At 47.1% G+C, this 24,350-nt stretch overlaps 1 protein-coding gene across 3 annotated transcripts in view; it reads left to right on the top strand.

The window, feature by feature from the left end:
- LOC135393060 (lysosomal alpha-mannosidase-like) overlaps positions 1 to 24,350 on the top strand; it is a 492,848-nt gene that overhangs the window by 86,417 nt on the left and 382,081 nt on the right. The window lies entirely within an intron of this gene.

Genomic DNA, 24,350 nt, shown 5'->3' with positions numbered 1-24,350 from the left:
GCGCGTGCTGTTTCGGTTTCGCGTGTGACTGCAGAGTCGTCTGCCTGCCAGCTTGTTCTGTCTGTCTGGTGTCAACCTAGACCCTCGTCTGCTTGCAAGCCTGTCACTATAGATATAAACTGGGAAATTTCTATGCTGCTCATTAAGTTTGAGGTATCAAGTCAAACATCACCAGCCAGCAAGCGCAGCGATATGATTATCACAACCCCAGGCATGTGGCGCCGCCGCCGCACAGTGCGCTGAACGGCCGTTCCGCCTCGACTGGGCAGGCATTGAAGTACCTAGGAGGCTATGGTCGTGCTAACACTGTCCTCGTCACTGTTGTCGTCGTCGTCACTAATGCTGTGTTTCCTTCAAAACACTGATGTAATGCAGGATACAAAGCGCCCTCTACGCCAAGCGTGAATGACCACTGAATTACTATTAACGAGAACGTGAATGTCCTTCCGTCTGCGGATGCCGACGCCACAATCTCGGGAAACGAGGCACCAACAGGTATCGCTGTGAAACTGAAACGGATGGTATGACGAATGGTGAGGCGTACTTGCAATTTCTGGGTACGCCATCTGTATATGCTGCTGCAGTCGAAGAAGACGTCTCGTCTCTTCCGAAAAGTCTTGAAGATTTGTACTCCCCGCAGCGCAGGCGATTGTTTCCGAGGTCGTCTGCTTCGTGTTCGCACCGCAAATATACCAAGCGAAGAGACCTCAGTAAATGGTCTGATTTGCGCTTACCAGTGTGAATTCTGACGTGACCATGCGTGGAACACGGTGTTACGCTCCTGGCTGTACCAGCACGTTCGACGCTAACCGGAAACAACATTCCACATGCCGATCACAGGCTCTCCGCGACCAGCAGACGCCGTCTCTGGCGCCTGCCGCTCGGTCGCGAGGGCGACACCAAGGGTTCTCCAGCCGCTCCCTGATTGCACTTGTCCATGCGAGAGTGCGCTCACTGATTGGCCCGTCGGAGTGACGTTTTCTCAGATTTACAGTTCCAGAATACCCTCAACGTCCGTCGTCTGGATTTGCCATACGTTAGATCAAACTGCACAGGAACAACTTCAGTAATCCACGTTGGATGTTCAGCTTTAATATCAGTTATGAACGCGAAGTAAAACGAAATTGTAGTTTCGGAATCTACCACGAGGGGCGCGACGGTCCCTTTAAGTTCTGCCTGTTGGAAAAAATCAATTCTGTGTCCTTCGTATTCGTTCCCCTGACGCTCGTCAGGGGAACGAAGACGAAGGACACAACAATACAGGCGCAACTTTCGACAACAGTTTAATGGACGAAGCTGGGGTTTTAAACACTCCCTAAAAAAAAAAAGAGAGAAACAACCTGACTCACTGTCACGCAATGCTATTGATGGTATGCTGACACGTCCGCCCTTTTGCTCACTGATAAAGAATGCTTCCAGTATAAACCTGCCGGACTTGTTCCTTTACTTTACCGGCACACACCCTCAAATGATGCAGTGTTCACACAAGGTGCCTGCCAGTTTTGAAGTTTTACGCGTGCTCACCTATCTAGTGTGTATGCATCTGCCCGTCTGTCCGGTGTAGTGTTTTCCGCAGGCCAAAGAAATTTTATACAACCTTGGTGTTGCAGGGAACAAAAGTGAAAGCGGTGAAAGAAATTCGCTTCTAAGCACAACGTCAACGTGGTGTTGGGGGTCGATTTTAAAATGAAGTGAAGAATGGTTCTCCTGGTCAACAGAGATAAGGAACGTCCCGTTTGCGAGGACAAACACAAAAACAGTTTTGTTCCCTGCAACACCGCGGTTGTATACAAGATTCCTTTGGCCCGCGGAAAACACGCTGTGGAAAGTTGCGCCTGTGTTCTTGTGTCTTTTGTTTTCATCCCCCTGGTGGTGGTGGTGATAGGGCTTGCAGTTGTCGGCCTCACGTATGTGGGCAACGTCACGACTCACGCCCTCGGCCGACTTCTAAGGGAACTGTGCCGACATATGTCTGAAAGCGTCTTAGGAAAACCCAGAAAAAACCCCAGACAGCACAGCCGGCACCGGGATTCGAACACGGGTACCTCCCAGTCTCGACGTGACATGGCCAGCACGCTAACCACTGAGCCACGGGAGCTGGCCCTTTACAAAATGCCCCCTGGCGCTTTACAAAATGGTCAAGTTCAGAGATCTGGGACCATTTATATCTCGTGGCCACGGCTTCATGCTCGCGTACTTGTTCGTTATCTTCCTTCGTCTCTTGGCGTAGGATGGCATTCCCTAACTTACCAGGTCCCGTGTCTCAATGGTTAGCGTGCTTGCCACGCCACGTCGAGACTTCGAGGTACTCGGGTTCGAATCCCGGTGCCGGCTGTGCTGCCTGAGGTTTTTTCTGGGTTTTCCCCAGACGCTTTCAGACATAAATCTGCACAGTTCCCTTAGAAGCCGGCCCAGGACGCATATTTCCCCCCGGCGTAAGCCGTGACGTTGCCCATTTCTGTGAGGCCGACAGCGGCGAGCTCTTTCATCATCATCACCACCACCAATTCCCTAACTCACATCTTCTCGACTTCGTCTCATCAAAACCGCTTTGTGTTCCCTGAGAGATGAGTCATGTCGAACAGCCAATAGCCGCTGGGCTGCTTGTCCCCCGATGTGCTACGCCGTTTGCGGGATACAGCGGGCGCCGAGCCCTGAGCTCCCTATCACCGTGCCCGCTCCAATCGTATAATGATTGATACTTGTAGAGGAGACGGTATTCCTCTACATGAGCGAGCATTGGTGGCTCAGTCGGTAGCGTGCCCGCCTTCTGATACCGAGACCGCGGGTTTGAACCCGGCCGAGGACGCCAGCAACTTGGTAGCAGGGTACAAGTTGCTTAGACACGCCGTCTTCCGCGAGGGGTGCCGTGTGATTAGCTTTCATCGCACGTTAAAGAACCCTCAGGTGGGCAAAAGCAATCCACAGATTAAGCGTCGCTCATGATCTCAGTTGTCTCGCGACGTAAACCCCCAATTATTATGAGCGGCCATATGTTTGTGGCCTCACGCTAGGATGCTGCCGGTAGAACTGAAGCCCCTAAATCAGGGGTCTCCAACACGCAGGTCGCATGAGGCCCGAGAGCCTCTCTTGTGCGGTCCGCGGGGCTCCCGCAACGAAAGAGAGAGAGAGAGAGAGAAGGAGAGGAAGGGAAAGACGAGAAAACTTAATCACAGTGAGACAGAAAGAAAAAAAGAAGCTATTATCAAAGCAGCACAATGTACTGAAACTTGAGTGCAATGGGGGTGGACCGTATGTGTCTTATCAATGTTCTCTAGTTCCTCGAGTCTGTTCAAGGCCTTCCACCTACGCGTCCACCCACATTGCACTCGACTTTCAGTACATTGTGCAGCTTGGGTATAGACGCTATGGGCAATCGTGGCCCTGCGGAAAGCCCTTTAGTTTTTGGATATCATCGAAACACAAACACATCTGGGTTTCGCAAACACATTGTGTTTGTCGAAACACAACATTCACTGACCCACTTAAAATAATACACTTCACACGTGAGCTCTCTTGACTACAATACACACTTGCCTCGGCCACCCAACGCTTCCTCGGAAGGACCGAGCGCTCGAATGTCGTCCTAGTCTCGGAATTCGTAGGCGTCACAGCATCTTTTCCATAATCACTAAACTGTCAATCAATAATGTAAATAATAATGTAAATAATAATGTAAATCAATAAACTGTCAAGCCTCCTGTGGACGTCGGTTTGCGCTCTGCGGTGTTTCTATGCCTTTGGGACCAACTACAAAAAAGCACAGGGAGTATGACCTGCTCGAAGACACATCTGAAGCGGACGGTTGAGGAAGAGAAGCATACCTTCGAAGAGCATTGGAAGGTAAAATATCTGTTCGCGAATATAAACACCGTCTGGTGTGCCAAAAAACTGTTGCTGTTCCGAAAGTGTACAATATCCGACGTCATTACGAAGCGCTTCACAAAAGACAGTACGCGGAATTTACTTGGAAGATCCGTGAAAAAAGTGTGATGCGGCTCAAATTGGCAGCCACGCGACAAAATGACACATTTCGTAAAGTTATTAGAGAAAGTGAGGTCGTTTCTTAACGGCGCGCCGGTTGTAGTACTTTGCATTAGTCCGTCTGAGCTCTTGCTCTGTCTCCCGCAACTTGGCGAAATCAACTACCTTAGGCAGTAGTTCTTCACTGGCAACAGGAACTCTTGTGTGGAGCTTGCGACTCATTAAAAGTTCTGCAAGAACTTCCGTGCATTAGAATAGGGCAGCCGTGGCAGTGGATGTCAGTCTCAGGAGAGCTATGTGCAGGTTCCGCTAGGGGCACTACCGATGAGCATCCATGTGAAACATCGTTTCGCTTTCTGCACCGATAGCTCCCCTAGCGGTACCTGAACCCAACTCTCCCGCATCGGCCATGTTGCCTTATTCTGATGCACGGAGGCCGACGTTTTCGTAACTCTCTGTATTTTTTAAGCTGAATATGGCTTCCACAGTTTTTCTGTAGATTTCGCACGCATAAATGCGCCATCTTGCGCCACCGGAAGTTCGTCAGTTAAGTAGACAACAAGATGAGTGCGCAAATGCTTGTTATACTCCTGTCACAAGGCAAACTGAATGGCATTCCCAGCGAATGACATTCGTTTCGTGTCACTGAGTGACATCAAATGGCAATAGATGTGAATGAGTTCAGGGAACTCATTCGCTTTTCCCTCTCGCACCGACAGCGTACCCTTGCAGTAGAGAGGTAGCAAAACGAACAACGATAAACCATTTGAAGAAATGAAAGACGAATGAAAACTTGTATTCCAATATTTTATGACGAATTTGATAACTTTTGACACGAAGGGAGGAAGACAACCCTGTTTTTCGGAGAGCTATACCCTCGTTCCGAGTCGCCACGTTGCAAAGTGGGGTGCAGTTAGGCTTGTTAGTTGTCTTTGCTTGTGGTACTTCTATCTGTCTTTGAAAAAGCAACGATTTTGTGAAATAATGTAATGTTTCGCTAGTTACGAGCAAAAGAAATAAAAATATAACTGATGTACCTGTGTAATGGTTTATATGTTCGGCCGCGGTGTCTTAATTATCGACACTGAGATCATTTGCGAATTACATTCGGTTTCTTCGTGTATCTCGATGTAAGAAAAACGAATTAGAGTCGGTGCAACAGTCATTCACTGGGAATGCCATTTGGTTTGCCGTGTGACAGGAGTATTAGGTTTATCTGCACACACACTGTATATCGGTACGTCGCACTGCAGGTCAATCAGTCTCATTTGTAAATCATAAGGAACGTTGTCCACAGCTGCAGAAAACGGCGGCCCAAAAAGCCCTGTTTCAAGTATCCTGGACTCGAAGAATCTTTCATTCGGGAGATTACCAAGCCTGCAACTCAACCGGTCCGTTTTGGTGCCATTGTAGCAACCAGTATTACAATTTGGCCATGTAGGGTTTGCTCAGAAATTTTGTAGGGATGCACTACTAATATAAATGAAGTAAAAATCAGCCACTCAGGGGCAGGTTTAGAGAGTCATCAGCGAAAACGGCGCAAGCAACACAGAAACCCAAATAGGGAACGTCGAACTTTCAACCTATAATCGTACTATTAAAGGCTGATTAAAAGTTGAAATTTCGACAATCCTTGTCTGTTTTTGTCTCTTTCTTCCTCAAGCAATGGGATAGGGTGCCGCCTCAGCGGCGAAACATCCCCGTCAAACATCAAACATCCCCACCACTTACTTGTTGTTGCTGTGTTACTTTGGTCGTCTTCGCTGCTGTCATGTACCAACCGGTCCCATTCGTCTCATATTTAGAGTCATCGGCTGTTACAGGTTAATGGCAGCAGTTCTATCACTAACCGATGCAAGATAAACTGCACGGGTGTACAGCCCAGATAACGCCCAGTAGAACGCCGCAACCGTTCGTGTAGCTTGGGACCATTTTTTTTTTATTTTTGTATGTTTTGCTTGGGGGCGAGGCGGGCCGCCGCTTCGGCACCCCTGACGTACACAGATACGCACGATGACAACGTACCGCGTATCACACTTTGCTCCTCAATTCGCGTCGCCCCGCTGCGCACGACACCTTTGTCCCTCCTCGGCGCGCTCGCCGGCCGTAGGAATTGCAGGAATAGGTGAATTCTGCGTCCGTTTGCGCTCATTTTACGCTGGAATAATGAGACTCGTGCACATGACGTCCCGCGCAGCCTTTGAACGCCTCGGAGCCACGTGACATGGGAAAACATGGGGATGCGTCACGGACGTCTTAGTGCGGGCCGAATGAGGCAGCAGCAGCCCTCCACAACTCCCCATAGAGCCCATAGTATAGCAAAATTCACACAACACTGGGCACACGACCAATGAGAATGCGGCGATTGCTTCCTCAATCCTCCAATCAGAAGGCTCTCCGTCCGGCTTGCAGCCTGACCCGCTTCTGGCTCTTGCTGTCTTCTCTCGACTTCTTGGCCATTGCCATTTTGCTATAGTGCTCGCGATCACTGTATCGCTTGTAGCCGATAGAACGCAGCAATAATGAACAAAGCAAGCTGGAGATGTTTGGTAAGGTCAAGTGAAAGAGACATTTATTCTACTGCGAGGTCCAACACAATCAATACATGATGAGGTGCCACCAATGAACAAAACGCCTTCGTGACAAAGGCAAATGTAAAAACATGGACTTCGGGATCTGCGGCATGTAAGGTACGCGGTTACAATTTTTCACGGTAGACACAAATATTGCACATGACCTAAAGCTTGACCTACACATGATGTGAGCAAATGGTACGGCCCGAATAGTTAAATTTCTCGGCCCAACGCACACACAAAAATAGGAAATCTGTAAATTGTGTTCAACATGACGTTCGAAGATACACATATCGTTGTTACTAAATAGTATCACAGTGTTAAGATATGCCATCTGATAAACCGTTTGTAGTGCTAATATGAACAGAACCTGACTAGATGAGAGAATGATAACAGAGAATGTGTATATATAAACAAACTATGCAAATATGCTATCATGAGCACACACTCTGAAGGCACCGTTATATAAATGTTCTATGCGTGACTACATTCACACAAATCCTGTGCACATCATAAGGAGACATTAAAGGAGGATCATCCCTTAAGGTTTCCTAATCATCTAGAAGACAAGCAATCTCTGTTTGAAATAACGGACATTCTCGTCCTCAGCTCTTGCATTGACTAGATTGATTAACTTAGATCGACTAAATCAGCATGAAAACAGGCATGCTCCACTATGTAATAACATGAAGGTCCACGAGATATACAATAAATCACTGTGTTGGGCGAGCTGATGATATAGTGAGTGCAAAGTCAAAACATGTGTGCACGTAATCTCCACGAAATGAGACATATGCACTTATGAATTTTGTGATCTTCACCAAAACTGCATGTCCACTTCTCTAACAAATAAAATAGGATGAACAAACGTTATCTTCTTGTTGTCATTTGCCAACAACAACATTTCAACATTTTTCACGATGTGTTGGCACTGTGTATGATGGCCACACATAGCCCTCCTGGGCTATAAAAAAAGAAAAAAAACTGTTTATTATCGGGCTACCATGTGCTCCGAATGTAGACCAGAAGCCTCAATACTGCAGGAGTTGAATCACGAAACCTCTATGTAACATCACTGACCCTGTAACTATGGTTATGACACACTCTGCGCAGGTAAAGCTGAACTGCAGAGTGACTTGAAGCTTATTCAATCTCTTGTAGGATCCCAGGAGGAATGGAAGTGCCTGCAGAGGTTGTGTTGGGGGGGATAACTTTGCTAGCAACAACAGTTAAGCTAAAATCACAGTTTTGTGCAAAACGGCATGCTTGCTGTGCAACCTGCCACAACAACAATGCATGGAGGTTCTTTTTCATTTCTCCTTTGAGATCCTCATCTGGTAATGGTAAACTTTGGCTTTACTCTGGGACAGGACCATGAGCATGGGCAATGGCGCTGTGGTTAGTCCGAGGAATAATTCTGCCGACTTGGGGATTCTTTAAAGGTGCATGGAAGACCTGTGGAACATATTTTTTACTGCGTCACATAAGCGTACTACCTTCAGGAAGTGTCACACAAAATATTTTGTTTGGGAAGTGCGAATTTGCTGAGAAAATTGCTTTGCAGGAGAGCGCGCACTGGTGGCGACCTCGCCCAGTGTCTCCTCGTTTCACGTCACATCAGGTGGTACAGCAGTATTCTATTGGCCACCGAGAATAATCTGCTAGGGAGAGCGAGCTGTTGAGACGCGGGACAAAATGCAAATAAAAAAGATGCTCGCCTCAGTATTGCTGAGGCTCATGACATTGCAGACTGGCAGCCAAGGAGAACGGGTTTTGTAACCTGAGAGTTAAAAGCTGTCTTGTGCTCCAGTGTTACGCACTGCACTCGTAGCTTTTGTGCGAATGTGTGTCTCAGGTCTTGTAATCCTAATTTCTAGTTTTCATGACAATATTGGTTCTCGAGTCCTTCCATGCTCCTTTGACATGATGGAAGATGAAAGCTAGCTAACCCTTTCAGTGACTTCCTTCTTTCATTATTAATTTCTTAGGCACTTGAGGCTTCGTATGTATTTGTCCCTTCTATGTGTTCCAGCCTCAGAACATCAATTGGCATTGGGTCCTTTAACATGTCAGCACAAAAACTCTTTACTCTTTTAAAATGCCGCGGAATGTATCATCACATTACCCTGACACCTTTTTACGTTTCCTTTCCTGTAACCTCCTGCGTGCAGCTTCCATTTCCTCCTTGTTTTTCCTCCTGATGTGTGGTACTCTATCCGCCTCACAGCAAACAGAGTCAGGAAATGAGCCTAGCATGCACTACTACAAAATGGCTCTTAGCTGTTCTGGGTGAAAGCACTGAGGAGATTTTGCTTTACCCCTTTTTTGTGTAGGAGAGCATCAATTTCTGTTTCAAAAATGCTCTCAAGTTTGCCAAAAAAAGTCAAAGAAAGGGTCAGATGGCACACAAAGGGAACTATGAGAGGTAGAAGCCTCGCTCTGTAGGTATGAAAGCAAGCCTTCTGCTCTCTGAAGTCCGTCTCCTGCAGCCTTTAACAAGCTTGGGCAGTCGGTGCATTTTGAGGCTTTCAGAAAAGAGTGGACCACTACCCCCGCGTATGCATGCTGTGCATTAGCCTCAAGAATGTGAGCTGGCTCCTGTACATCATGCATCCCATGTTCAGTCTCCATTTCTTCAGCAGCAGATATTCCTTCTGTGCCAGAAGGTTCAGAAGGAATGCTTGCAGCTGACGAAACCGGCATGCGCAAGAGTTCATTCAGGAGCTCACTTGTATCAGCCTCGCAATTCCCCCTACTGGGAAGTTTCGCGATCCTCCCTGCGAGGGTATGCTTAAGGCCTGCAACAAACTGAAACGCGTTTGGTGTCTCATTGCACCCGTGCATTTGCCGGAACTGACCAAACATGTTTTCCAGGGGCTCTTGGTTGAGCCTCCGTGTCAGCAGGTGTTCTAAATCAAAATTTTCGTGGAGGTCCTCCCACAATGCAAGTACTGAACGAATTGTGATTTGCCACCCTCTTACAGTAGGAGGCTGCCTATCGCTGTCAAACTTCCACTGTGCTATCCACTGAACTGCAGACTCTAGTAACTCCTTGTGACCAGTGGAATTGCTCATTGCATATCTCATCTTTTTGTCGTCACTTTGTTAAACAGATGAGCTGTTCAAACAATCAAACAGAACATCCATCCTCAGGAGGAAGTCTGAAGTCACAGCGGCAGCTGGATGCATACACCCGGTGCTAATACAGACAGCGATTGCCGTGGAAACACTATTACTCAGTACTTGCGTCGCAAGCTTGACCCTCATACGATTGAAAACTGTAGGCTGAATGTGCTCATCTGTGAGCTTAGGTGCCAGTCTGAGTTTTAAGGGGTAGTCTGATTCATAGAACTCTTTGATGAAGGACCACTGAACCTTGTCTTTAGCATTTCCAATCTGAAGGTCATGTTTCAACAGAAGGTTGCGTGTAGTCTTCATCAAATGAGGTGGATCAAAAATAAAGTACACCTTACAGTCATTGACAATGAAATATGGTTTTGCCGGGGAAATCTGAAGCTTTCTACACAATGCACAGTTGCTGGCACCTTGGTCACAGATAACCGCTTTCACAAAAAGGCCAAATGAATTAAGCTTCTGAATGAGGTCTAGAATCAAATCGTTTAGAATATCTGCTGACACGGTCGACTTTGAAAAGATGTATGCCAATGGCTGTACGTAGGTTTTGGTGATTCCAGAGAGCACAACAAGCAGCGCTGAGTTTGCCATCTGAGAGGTCCTTTCCTTACCTGTATCGACAAATCCCAATACAGTGTCTGATGCAGAGTCATATTGCAGGTGCTGCTTGATGGACATTTCATCAAATATCAGGCAGCATGTTTTATCCTTCTGCGGCAGCCCCTGTAATCTTGACTTCAATCCTTCAAGGACTGCAGGCATGACTCCAGGTTCCAACACAATATCTTTAAGCCGATTCCTTAGTGAGCTCACAGATGGCAAAGTCAGCGATGCGGCCAGGTAACGGTAAGCTTGTGGGCTCCTGAAGTGTAAATTAAGTGCGAATGCCCTGGCTTCTGATGGCCACCTCCTGCCGAACTTGCTCAAACGCTGCATCTGGACACGAAATATGCTTAGGGAGCGTCTGTTTAGGTATTGTGCTGCTCCCTGAACTATCTGGCTCCTGGTCAAGCTGCTAAAGCCACGTGCCCTGTGTGTACGAAACAAAGAGATCCTTAGTCTGTTTCTTGTGGTCTGCAGCTTGTAAATGAGTGAAGCAGTTCTTGGTGTCCTCTGCGTCAAAGGACGTCCTCTCCTACAAGATTTGGGCGTAGAACCTAAGAAACATGAAGAATAATGAAAAGTATTTCATTGGAATATTAAGAGATAAAGGCTTAAAATATGCTGTATACCCAACATAACTATGTCATCATTATATCAGTGGGGCACAGATCTTTAAGCATTTGCCTATAAATGTCTAAATGCAATGTCTTCCAGTTTTCCCTGCCTTTTCCTCGAGCTCATTCTACGGTTGCCCTTTTTAAACCTTGCAAAGCCCTCTTTGTGTTTGTTATTTCACAGCATACACCGATAGACTCTGGGACAAAAGGTCACACATTGTCACAACCTCCAACGCTGCAGCACAACGATTCAAAACGTTTGTCTACAGTTACATAGTCGGTGGGGCATGGGTGTAATTGGGATAAATAACAGAAGAAGAATTGACGACAGAGCAAGGAAGGAATAGATGCGTCGTAATATATGCTACAAACCAGACCAAAAACAATAAAAGAAAAAAAATTGCATAAAGAGAAAGACTAAAAGGAAAATATTTTAGTGGCAATGTGTACATACGCATTATAGAAAGCATTGTCAAAGAAATAGTCACATGCAAGTTCTGAGACTAGAATCGTTATGTGTGTTTCAACTTCACTACACTGAAATACTTACTTACAATTGATGGTGTGCCCTAAAGTAAAAAACAGAAGCAGAAGATTTTTTCATGCAAATTTGAGTTTTACTGAAGTTGTGTAATGAGTGGCGTTTCTGGAATACAGCTCAGGAAAAATATCTACGGAATATGTCACTCGTGCATTCCATTATGAGACTGCCTCCGTGGGAGTGAATGGGAGTGACCAGAATTGGAAACTGTAGTGTCTCGGTTGTCCTGTCACCTGTTTGTAGTTTGTCCGCTCCTGCTCATTACGAGGGGTGACACTCTGATGAAGAAATACACGAGTGATGTATTCTGTCAACTTTTGTCCCAACCTGTACATAAGTAGAACTTACATCACTAAAAGTGAGTTATATAAAATGTTTGATAAAAATAATTGCATACTAGATTACTTGAGTAGGCAACTGACCGGAACCATCTTAGTAGTACAGTACGAAGGGAGCTGCCTCAGGACAGGAGCCGCCGATATTTCGAAGCTTATTTGGCACACGTCAGGATGTTTTCGGTGTTCCAGAGCCTCGTTTCGATCAAGTGTGGGTGCCTTGCGATGGAATTCGGTTAGGAGGGAGTCTGGATAGTCCCTTTGGGCAAGTGTGCTGCAGAGTTCATTACGCTTCTCAGTTCAAACAACACAGATTATGTTGAGAAACTTGAACTCTGCAGCACACTTGCCCAAAGGGACTATCCGGACTCCCTCCTAACCGAATTCCGTCGCAAGGCACCCACACGCTATTGAAACGAGGCTCTGGAACACCGAAAAGGTCCTGATGCGTGCCAAATAAGCTTCATCACAAGATATTCCAACGCACTTCCAAACATCAAAGCCATATGGAAGCACGAGCCCCTCCTCCAAGGCAATGACCGACTTGGCAATATATTCACACATCCAATACAGGTGACATACCGACGCGCAAAAAACATAGCAGACTCCTTGGTCAATGCCAAAATCAGCAAAACGAACACCCAGTAGACTGGAACACGCCCCTGCAACATCCCGCGCTGCAAAACATGCAAGCACGTTCAACACGCTAACTTCATCAAAAGCACTGCGAGCAATTACACCCACCCCGTTAACCACGCATTCACATGCACAAGCTCCAATGTCATATACTGCATTTAATGCGGTGACTGCTCTATGCAATACATTGGTGAAACTGGCCAACAAATGAACAACCGCCTTACCAGACACAGACCCGACACGTCCAACAAACTCCCCAAAGCAGTCGCCGAACACTTCATTCCTGGTCACAACTTTGACAACATTAAGCTATATATTGTAGAAACTGGGTTCAGATCCACACGTGACAGACGTGATAGGGAGTCTTATCTCATATACAAGTTCAACGCTCTTCAACCGTTCGGTATCAACAAATCACAAGGCACCCTAGAAACCCTTCAGAAATAAAATATGCTCAGACCTTTCCCTTCTATCGCCTTTATCATCTGTTATGTTCTGCACGGCCATTGCTTTTTGCTTTCTTTATTGCATGCCACAACTTTGTACTACTTATATATATCTTAAAAAAAAAAAGCTTTGCTCGCTCTGGAATTTTCCCCACGTAACCACTAACCTCCTTTTCTTTCGGAATGCCTGCCAATTCCTGCCTGTTGTCCCGCTCGGTCTTCCACTTCACCCTTTCCTCTCCTCCTCTCCACCACCTTTCCCTTCCCGAGAAACATGCCGCCTAATCAGGCAGGCAGACCTCTCGGTTCCTCCCAACGACACTCCTCCTCCGTTGTCCCGGTCTGGAGCCAAGATCACTTTGTTCACATAATCCCCTGCACACTCTAACAAAGCAGCCATTCACTCCGGCCGTAGAAGCCCGTATGGACCCTTTCTTCCCTCCGGGCTGTTGACCCACAATTCGCATGAACCTTTAACACGTCACACCTAACTCTTTAAATACCGTGCCAATGATGAGGACGGTGCCCAGAACAAGAACAGTCTCTGTTCGAAATATCGGCGGCTCCTGTCCTGAGGCAACTCCCTTCGTACTTCTCTACCGGTTCGCTGGATTTCCACCCATCTATGTAGTACAGTACTGCTGGGATGGTGACTACAAATTTCACATTGCATATTCCACTTTGTAGCAACATTTACCAAATCAGAACTACAACAGCAATGCTTTAAACAAGTATTGATTTTATAGCAAGCCCCACAAATAATGCAAGCTATGAGCCAATCTAATATGAAATGTGCTGCTCACGTTGCGCTAATGGTGCAGCTTTGTTGCCTCTGTGCTGTGGCGTCAGGTGATGAGGTAAAGCTGCAAAAGGTATATTTATATGTTATGCATCTAGCCAACAAAACAAAAAGTAAGAAAACTCTACAAGCTTGTAGAAACAAAAATGTTTTTAACAAAAGATGGATATGCATCAACTTACGACTCAGATCATGGGATGTGGCGCAAGGCGGCGGTGAGACTTGAAGCCTTGTCCCTGGGTGCGTGGAGCCACTCATGGGTGTGCTTGAAGAAGTGCCCATCCCAGATGTACTGGGTACATCTAAGCGGACCACCCCAGTTGTCCCACGAGTGTGCCAGGAACATGATGGTAAAGCATCATCGTCTTTGTGCTCAGGCTCCAGAAGTTGAGCTAAAGCTGCAAAAGTTGTATATTGATATGTTATGCATCTAACAACCCAAAGGGTATCAAGACTTTATAAGCATGAAGGTACAGGGAACGCATGTTTCAGCAATATGTGATCGTTATGTTGGCTGCTTGCAGAATAGGAAAAAAGGGACGTTAACACCTGATTGTATCAATATCATGGGTTGTGATGCAAGGTTGAAAGTCTACGAGCAGTGTCCCTGGGGGTGTGGAGCCACTTATGGGTAAACGTGAAAGTGTACCCATGCTCGATGTACTGGGTATACATCTAAGCAAACTGCTTCAGGTGTTCCAGGAGTGTGCCGGGAGCATGAAGTGTCTCTTAAAATACAGTGAGACATGAACGCATAATGGTATCGCTGAGTATCGTTGGATTTACTAGCATTGCAGGTTTATTGGTTTTTCCCGGTTCTACTTTGAATATGAAATTGAATCAGAAATGGGGTGCTATTTATACAATCGGGTGCTAATATTTTTTTTTTCTGTTCCGCAAGCAGCCAACGTAAGGATCACGTATTGCGGAAACATGCATTCGTCACGGATTATAATCTCAAACACCACAAGCTGTAACGTTGAATGTACTCTGCATAATTCATTATTGCGACGAAATAGTATTTTCATCAAACGTGCATACACATTGTAATGTGATACTGTACTCAACTTAATAATGAGTAACTTGTACTTGTAAGTTAATACATGAGTAGAATTTGGCAAGGGGTAAAGTTGGGTTTCGGCCCAAAAATGTTGGACTTTAACTATGATTTATGCTGCGAAAGCATACACATGACAAACCTATCTAAAACAAATGCAAAGGGGTACAAACAAGTAGTTACAGAATGGTAGTGAACTCGGCAAGTTGGTTAACACCAATGTAACTTACAGCTGGTCGCATGTGAGTCCTGCGAATGACTTGTAGAGGCACTTGGTGAGCCTGTTACAAGCAACTGAAAAAATGAGACACGTTTGTAGAACCATTCTGGTCTTATTAACACAATTTAACATTCATATTTGTTCACAGGTACAGACAGGAACATTGGTGTGACAGGGCTAGGGGGATACATACACCACCACCCTCATTGCTCTTTAGCTGACGAAATAAATTTTGAGTTTTCAAGTGCTTTGAGTGATGTCAATATTATGTGACACTCTCGAGTATATGCCCACCCACGGAGATGATTAAATTAAAAAATGTAACTTCGGGCAGCCAACCAGCAATCACCATATAGCCAGAAAATACATCATACCTGTCAGCGTTGCGGCACCACTTGTGGCCGTTCCAAGGGGTACAGTAGGTACAGCTGTTCGTTTCAATATGGTCCTTTGCTTATTAGCAAATGCGTCAGGTGCAAAGTGGATAGAGCAAAGCCTCCTGTTCTTTAGCTGACTCTTTGTGAGTCCTGCGAATTCTGGCCGTCCAGCGTAGGCTATCCATGTTGCTTTTCTGTTCCAACAAAGTACTCAAAGTTAAGGAAGAAACCTGGAGGGCGGCATGCATCTACACGCTGAAACGGAAAACAAACCGAAAGCACTTAGGGCTTACCTGTTGTCGTTTGGAAATCCAAAAAACGAATGGTAGCAGTTCAGAATAGAGTTGTTGCATCCCTGGGCCTTACAGTACAGGCCATGAGGCCGTCTTGGCGCATTCCCGGGCCGTTCTTTCATGGATGTAGCATAGACAGACAGGCGTTCGTTGACGACAGACAGACGCTGGACGCCACGGACGCAAACCGAAACCAACCGAAACGAAACCGTCGAGACGCTTCACGCGACATGCGCGTTACCGTCAAGTTCATCTTTGAACTTCTTATAACCAATCAGAGCTGACGTGCACGCTCGACCAATGGAGATACAGGGATTGCTCCTTGCGGAGGGATACGTGTTTTGATACAGATTTTGCGAGAGCTGTGGAGGGCTGGCAGCAGCGTGTGTTTTTAGAATTTCCTCTCGTAATTGCACGCATACCGCAACAAATCGAGGCATGCCCTCCTTGTGTGACTCCGGTGCGGCAGTATGCTTTCCAGTGTCACGTCAGCAAACGTGAAGTCACTGCCTCATTGAAGCAGAATACCAGGAAAACGACGTGACACGGTTGGCTATGCCGGGAGACACCTTTATGATAACTTTAACTGCAGAATTACACCGCTAGACCAGTTAAAACACTCAAGGAAGCGCTACAGGTGACTGCTTAGGGTGTGAGCTTCATAATTCCTTGTATATTCCTATAGAAAGGGCCTTTTTGTAGAGAAATGCGACACGGGATAAGTAACCTAAGCGGTTGTACACTCTTTGAACACGTCGAAAATAATCGTTTAAAAATAGATCGTGAAAAATATACTTTCAAAAATATATCGTCTAAAATATACGGTTACAATTCCCAGTTGAAAAATAGTCCCTCAAAAATCTCCGTTGTAAAATAAACGCTCAGATTTATAATGTCAAAAATATACCTTTAAAAATATACGTTTCAAAATATCTCATCAGGGATTGGCGCCTCGGTCACGTGGGTTAAATGGTAACCAAAGTCAAAATCCGGTGCCGCAACTGGTTCCCAAGCCCTGGAATCTCATTTGCCAGGTGACTGCGAGGTGGGAAAATCGACAGAAAATAGTCCCACTGCTATCTGCTGTCTCGGCAAGCAGTAACAATACCACCACCACCTTAACTGGAAGGCTGCCACGTGACCACAGACACTAGCAGATGAGTTATTAGCAGTGGCCAGTGCCGTACATCGACAGAGAAGCCCGTGTACCGATTACTGCTACATTGTGTGTGATGACCGCCGAAAACGACGTCGATCTCCGTATCAAGTACGAAGGAGGGTGTTGAAACAATTTTGAATAATCACAACAACGCACGGCCGCTGTATGAATTACGTTACGTTACGCCAGAGACACACATACTTCGTGTCGTCGACGATGTGCGATGTCTTTATTGCGATTGTGCCTGCGTGATTTATGTAGGTGTCGGAACATTATGCCAATTAGAACAAAACAAAGGCAGGACACACACGAAGGTTCCACTGGGTTGCTTACAGTGCAAGGGCAAGGTTGCTCTGTTGCCGGTTTAAAAAATAGATAAATAAAAGTCGGAACTGCCCGTTCCTTATTTTTTCCTCAGCTAACGCTGAAAACAAAGGCATGAGAGAATAGAGAAATAGAAAGCGATCTGATGGTATAGATCCATAACTGAAAAACCCGAGACTGGACGACTTGTGTTAGTTTTGGCTTCCAGTCTCGAGTGTTTAAGTTATGGAAACGTCGGCTAAATGCACGGAGGAGGTCCAAACTAAGGATGACGCATGCTCTTGCAATCTAACATCAAGGCGTACTCACTTCTCAAGAAAATCTATGGGGAATTTTCGTTCCCAAGCCTCTCGTAAACCTCGCTAACTTACAACACGAAACAGATACAGGCGTGTTCTTCTAGAGTTTATCTAGGGAATGACACATTTTTGAACACATGCAGCAGCGATCCACTAATTTTTGGCTAATTAAAGTTTGGCAAAATTTTAAAACATGGTAGCCTATGGTAGATGCAACAAAATCGCTTCTCTCGGCACGCACGGCCGCGATATCCGGGACAAAATGATGTCATTCCCTACAGTAACAGTCAAGGAATTGATTGCAATCAACAAATTCGACAAGGTTACTGCAGCTTTCTAGATCCCTCGTACGAAAATAATGATTTGTCGTTTGCTAGCATGTTCTTCACACTGGCGCCGATTACATCACCTCCTTAGAGCGCGGGAGGAACGAAAACAAAGAAAACGAAAAAAAAATCAAATTGGGAGTAGATTTACGCGTAAGGTGAGTCAGCCTATTTACGTGTCGACATGCTGCCCGTGCCGCTGGGTAGGACTGCGGATAATTCCGACCACCTGGAGTTCTTTTGACGTGCGCTGGAAATCTCCGACACACGGAGCTGGAAGCAATGTTTACCTGCCCCACATTGTTACTATTGTTACTGCACAGAAGGCTATTTTCTGAAAGTGCCCCCATCCCTCGCCGGAAGCGAGCGTAACTAGGTCGCATGAGTCCGCCTTAAGCCGTCTGCAAGACTGCCCAATGTATAGGTGGCGTGCATATGACGTCACACCATAGCTTTACCCGTGCTTTTTCCCTCTTTCTGGTGAACCGGCGCACCTCGCCCATACGCATGCTTCTTTCTGGTGAACCAGCGCAATTCAATGCACCCCACCTATACTCTATCACAAGAGAGGGGATTCCGTAAATATATATATACTTTGTGCAGAGTACAATCGACAAAAGCTACCTGTGCTGCACGTTACAGGAAACAGGCGCCCTCTTATGACTGATTTTTGCGCAAAGTCCTTGCCGCTTGAGGGGGAGCCAGAAAACGACTCTGGATTGAAACCTGGCGACTACTTTTTTTAGATAATGAGAAAAACGATGAATATAGGGGACGCAGGTCGGTTTACGTGGTGCCGGATCCCTATTCCTGAAGGAAGAACCTTTCTGCAGGTCACTCAACTGGGAATCCGCGGCGGCGACAAGGAAGGCTAACTGGTATCCCGTTTCCCTCAGTTTGACCAGCTGTGAGCGAAAGCTCTTATTGGTGAAGTGGGGACATGACCTAGTGATAGCGGATTTCATGGCGGACTTTACAATGGCCCTCTTTACAATTCTTGAATGGCCGACCCAAATGGGAGCAGGTCTTTTTTTCTCAGTATCAGGACAGTATTTCCAACAGATATGGTCTAGGGTAGCTCACAACTGGATATCTAAGACCTGCAGGCAGTTATCCGCTGGGCGTTCTGCAGTCAGCTGCAAGCCAGGTGTATGGCGCTCAAAGGTATCGAAATTATTTTCATCGTGATCAACATACAGAAGTAAAAAACCGTCAACGTAGTGGAATATTGTGATCCAAGGGATAGTTTCCAGGGCGTCTTCATGTCTGTGCTACACTTACTTGTGTAGATATAACACAGGATAAGGGAGGCTGCCGAACAGATGCGAGTGCCCTCCTCCTGGGTATTGGATCAGCCCTTGTGTTTGAGTTCAAATACGCACTAAAGAGTTCCAGGAACGTATCCATGGCCATGCCGGTGTTGTTCTGAAATTTTATCAGTCCAGAATCTTCAATACGTTCGCTGACGGTATGGTGTGCTAGAATAACTGGTGTGACCGACCTATCCAATGCATGGGAGCGCTTGGCCGCGGCCGTGGCACCCGGCCACGTGCGATTGTTTACATGGATGCGCTGACGCTTGCTGCGCGCCTTGCGGAAGGATTTTTGTGCGGATCCGAGGTACTCTTCTGTTTCGAGTCATATGCCCTTCCTGTGAAATTCAGAGGTTCGCATCGCACCGGCTAAGAAACAGAACAGTGCCGATGGTTTCGATGTATGGCTTATCGGGGCGTCACGAGCTCTTGCTCTGTACAAGGTCGTTGCTTGCTGCATGAGGTTCTCTGTCTCTCTTGATTGATATGTTTTTGTTTTACGTCGTGAGACAACAATGATCATAAGCGATGCAACAGTGGTCGGTCTGTGCTCACCTGAGGCTTCCTTCACGTGAGCCCAAAGCTGAGCACACGGTACACCTTATTTACGTCCCTTGAAAAGACGTCTTTTCGGCAGAGTACAAGTTTCGTATATATATGTGCAACTTGTACCCTGCCGAAAAGCTGATAGCGTCCTCGGCTGGAATCGAATCCACAACCTGTCACCAAACATTTGAGGGTTTTAGTAAAGGGGTCTCGATAAATCACTGATTATAACGTAGGGTAGATTTGGTCAGGCGAAGTACAATGGCTATTCCTTGCAATCTAACCGTGATTGTTTCCTCGCGTTCGAAATCGGCTATCCTACAAGGACCGCGTCCAGGCAAAGTATGCCAGGATTGTGTATTGAAGGTAAAGGAAGGGCCGCTACAGGATCTCACAGTATGACCGAGACAGCACGGTTTCAGTAGAGAAATCAGCAGCAACAAATCGTTGGATATTATATTTTCTCACACCGTTCACGCAGTTTTCAGAAACTGTTTCTCTCAGCGACCCAGAGGTTACAGCACAGGTCGGATTCGAGCGTAGCGCACGAATTATCGACTTGGGATCAGGGTTTGTGATGCGTATTCTTCCACATTGTATCGGGCAAGAAGTGGCCGAATAAGTAGGGGAGTGCAGTAACTGTGCGGATAAATAGTTTTCGACGGTTTTTGTCAGAGGTCAGGCCCAGGTAAACCCTTGTCGCTTCGGATGCTGTCCGGCTGACAAACGTATAGGATCGCCCAGCGCTTTACCACAAGTACCGCGCTTTACAGACGATTGGTTCATCAAATACGGCGATCATATGTACTACAACACAACGTACTTCATGCTATATAAATTTCATCAAAGCAGCCGGCAACAACAGACGCAACATCTCCACTTGTTATCGCTTCACGATAAGCCACCCGACGTTGCCTTTCTATTCACTCTGTTCTGAACCCCTCAGCTGGTGTACGTACCAGTGAAAAGAACTTCGGCGGTTAATGCGCCTGCCATTCACAGTCACATCATAACTCCTGCTAAAAAAAGAAAAAGTACAGGTCACTGCTAAGCATGGAGCGAGCACTAAGAGGTGCTGCGTTGAGAATGCGCCCTCGTTTTGAGAAACGCTCACTTCAGCCAGTAGGAAGAGTCTCTTTTGCTGGCACGTGTTTTTGTTTTTGCCCTTTAGTACGATGCTTTCTAGCCCAGCTGATACACTCTGATTATATATTAACTCTCAAATAAAATTTCAACGTCAGTTTTGTGTATTGGTGTTCATATTCTTCAACAGAAAGCTTGTGGCATCGCGAAAACCCCGGGAAAGGGGAGAGAGCAGTGACATAGTGTATAAACCCGGTTCTCAAATCGTAAGCGAAAGCATTTGCTTGCACGACGAAAGTATGAAAGAGACAGAGTGCTCCTACCAGATGCCGCTTACTGTCTGAACAGGATGCCACCTTCCACTACCCCTAGTAAGATGACAAATACATCATGACGGTCATACTGCGAGGTCTAGTAGTTCGCGAGGAGATGTTCATTAGCTTGCATAATTTGATGTCAGGAACTGACTTAGGTATATGATTCATTTTCCAAATACTCTGCATGTATTAGTACAGGTCGCTGTTTTCGAAAAGGCGGCTAAAACAAAATTTCAGCATGAATATGGCAAGGAATTTTGTGACTTTCAAAGCGCGTATCACGATGGTCAATCTTTCACGCCCAAAACTTCACACATAGTACACCAGTGTAACACCGCACCATGCGTCAACCGCTATATTGTGTTGTACAATAATGGGATGTAAAAAAATCCTGCAGTCAAAATTTTAGAGCAACCTTCTACAGTATCCCAAAACGGAAGATAGCCGAGTGACCTTTCCTTGGAACGCATTGAGACGCTGCCTTTACCACAACATTCCAAAACGCGAAACTCGTCCGTCCGTCGTAATCATATCTGCGAAGCGTGACGTATCAGCACGCCCACATATTTTTCGTTCCCCCCGCCGTGGACTGCTTCAATTTCGCCCATCGCGGGAACTCGCAGGCGCTCCCAGGTGCTCTGTGCACAGGGGGTCACGTGGCCGTGAGGACGTGTGAAGCGGCAGCGAGCCGAGCCCTTGCTAGCCACCTATGGGCAGGCCCGTCGTCATGACCCGGTTTCAGTCGCCGTTCAGCACACCATTCATTCTAGCTCACCATACTGACGGTATGGAATAAGGCGGGTTGGGAGGAACTGAGTAGAAGAGATCTGTGACGTCGATGGAGAAAAACTTCTGTCCATGCTTCTCCCTCAAGAAATGCAGGGTAGGCTCAGAATTTCTCACCAGAAACGGGTGTTCTACTGGGAGGCTACTAAGGCGTTTACATAGAAATGAAACGCTTCGTTACCAGGTTGACTTTACGAATATCATGATGCGCAGAGGAACCTCAGACTTGTTGGTTTTGGAGGTGAAAAAAGGGGACAGTAGATTTCCCTCTTACCTTAAATGGATTTAAGTAAACTATTAAGGTTAGCGGACTTGCAGGTACAGGAGACGGTTTCATGTGCAGCCTTTGTTTGTTGAACGTTGGTAACGACGAAATTTTTGCCAGGGCGTGTATTGTTTCTCGGGGATAAATGTATTCTGGGCAAATAACAAAGAGGCCTTCCTTATTCACGGTGAGTAGCTTAGTCACTGAGAGGAAAGTTAAGTACGCACACGTTCAACACCGTGGTGTCGGACCTTGGAGAAGGTAAAGTCATCAAATGACTCAGTATTTGGTTAATGCAGGCATGACTGTTCTCTTCGGGTATGGCACCCGTCACCTTCCTAATCAACGCCAGAAGTTCCGGCTTTTGAAAACCGGGCTGAAAACAAAATTTTGGATTTAATCCGAGTGTGTCCAAAATTTGCCCGGGAACGAGCACGTTCCCCAGGATCTTCACCTTGTAGCGGGCCGTGGACAATGACGAAGATGGCCACGCGCCTGAAGCACCTGCCTCAGTTCCACCGGCGCGGCCCTGGAGATAGGCCACCGTCATCGCCTCTCCGTGGCATACCATCATCGCCGGTCGGGGCTCATGTAGAGGAACTCAACCTCCTCTACATGTGGTGACCCGAACAACGAACACCATGTTCGGAGCAATTCGGCACTTTACCATCCCAAATTCCTGACGACGCCTTCGACGAGCACTACCACAGCGCCCTATACATGGACCCACCGCCTGCAAACCCCGCCGTTAACGTACCCGGCGCCTTTCCACCTGCGGCCTCACCGTCCAGCACGGCCCCGCCCACCTCTGCAGCCGGGCAGCATTTCACCGTCCGGCTCACGACGACAGCATCACGACTGCCCTTGTCCTGTCGACTGACGCACCGACGCTCACGTACCGCCCCCCTCCACGGTACCGATTCGGACGACCATGCAACGCTCCGACCGGTCACTGGTCATACGATCCTCTAACCGACCATCGCTTGAGGGATCCCGGGGACCGCCCTGCGCTGTGCACGGACCCCGCCACACTCACTACCCGCCACTTCCCTTCCGCCTCTCGACGCTCATTCGCAGCCGGCCGCGACAACAGAGCAAAGTGCTCGCCTGCCGGTTTCGGCAGTAGCGGCCGCCGACGCCACGGCAAGCATTAGCCATCGTCTCGGCAGTTTTCACGGCAGTCCTCACTGGTACGCAGCACCACTTCCTGGGACCCTATGAGCTCACGCTCCCGTGCCGGTTCCGGCACCCCAGGCCACGACTCTGGCGCCCAACGATTCGCCCTCCATCTGCCTCGCTCATCGAGAGCTTCACGCAACGGGTATTCTGCTGTCCCACGAATTCGTTCAGTAGTGCACGTCATCCACGGCCGCTCTCGCTCTCTCCCTCCGGTGTAGACGCAGTTCACCATTCTTCTTCTTTCTCGCCGCTCCGCGTCTGGGGAGGGGAGCACTGTAGCGGGCCGTGGACAATGACGAAGATGGCCACGCGCCTGAAGCACCTGCCTCAGTTCCACCGGCGCGGCCATGGAGGTAGGCCACCGTCATCGCCTCTCCGTGGCATACCATCATCGCCGGTCGGGGCTCATGTAGAGGAACTCCACCTCCTCTACAACCTCTTTTTGGCCTTTGGCCTTGTTGAGCTTGGGACGAAGACCCGGCAACTGTTTGAGTTTGAAATCTCAGAAAGTCTGACACAGTTACTGCGCAAGGGTTCTGTATTAAGTGTAGCGCTTTTCATACGCTGGCTGGGAGTCGCCTTGCACGTGACCCGTTACTCACAGGTTGTCTTTAAAAAAAAGAAACAGGTGTTTCCAGTTTTCATTCCTGATGATCCTAATGACTCTCCTGGAATGTTCCAATGTTGAAACGATGGGGCGAAATGCATTTTGGACTTCTTCCGGTATGCTGTGCCTATACAGCTTCCCCTCTCTTTTGACAGAGTATACGTGGGGCAGTCTGGTAGATGCCTTAATATGTGATATTATACAGGAGCATGCGTCATCTTTAGGCATGACACCGTCCGGCCATTTATCAATTCGCTGTAGAGACTGCAGCACGTGCTCTGCCACCTTCGAAGACAATACCAGCATTACTAGGAACAGATAACAATTACTCCGTGAAATAACTGATCCACATAACATCCCAAGTAGCACAATGTACTGAAAGTCGAGTGCAATGGGGGTGGACGGTATGTGCCTTATCAGTATTCTTTAGTTTCACCGGTCCGTCCAAGGCCTTCCACCTACCCGTCCCCCAGCAATGCACTCGGACTTTCAGTACATGGTGCTGCTTGGGATCCTCGCTTTGGAAGAGT

The sequence above is a fragment of the Ornithodoros turicata genome, chromosome 4 (genome assembly GCF_037126465.1).
Source record: "Ornithodoros turicata isolate Travis chromosome 4, ASM3712646v1, whole genome shotgun sequence".
In the NCBI taxonomy this organism is placed as follows: Eukaryota; Metazoa; Arthropoda; class Arachnida; order Ixodida; family Argasidae; genus Ornithodoros; species Ornithodoros turicata.
Note: the sequence above shows the minus strand (reverse complement) of the source record. Positions and strands in the feature narration are given on the sequence as shown.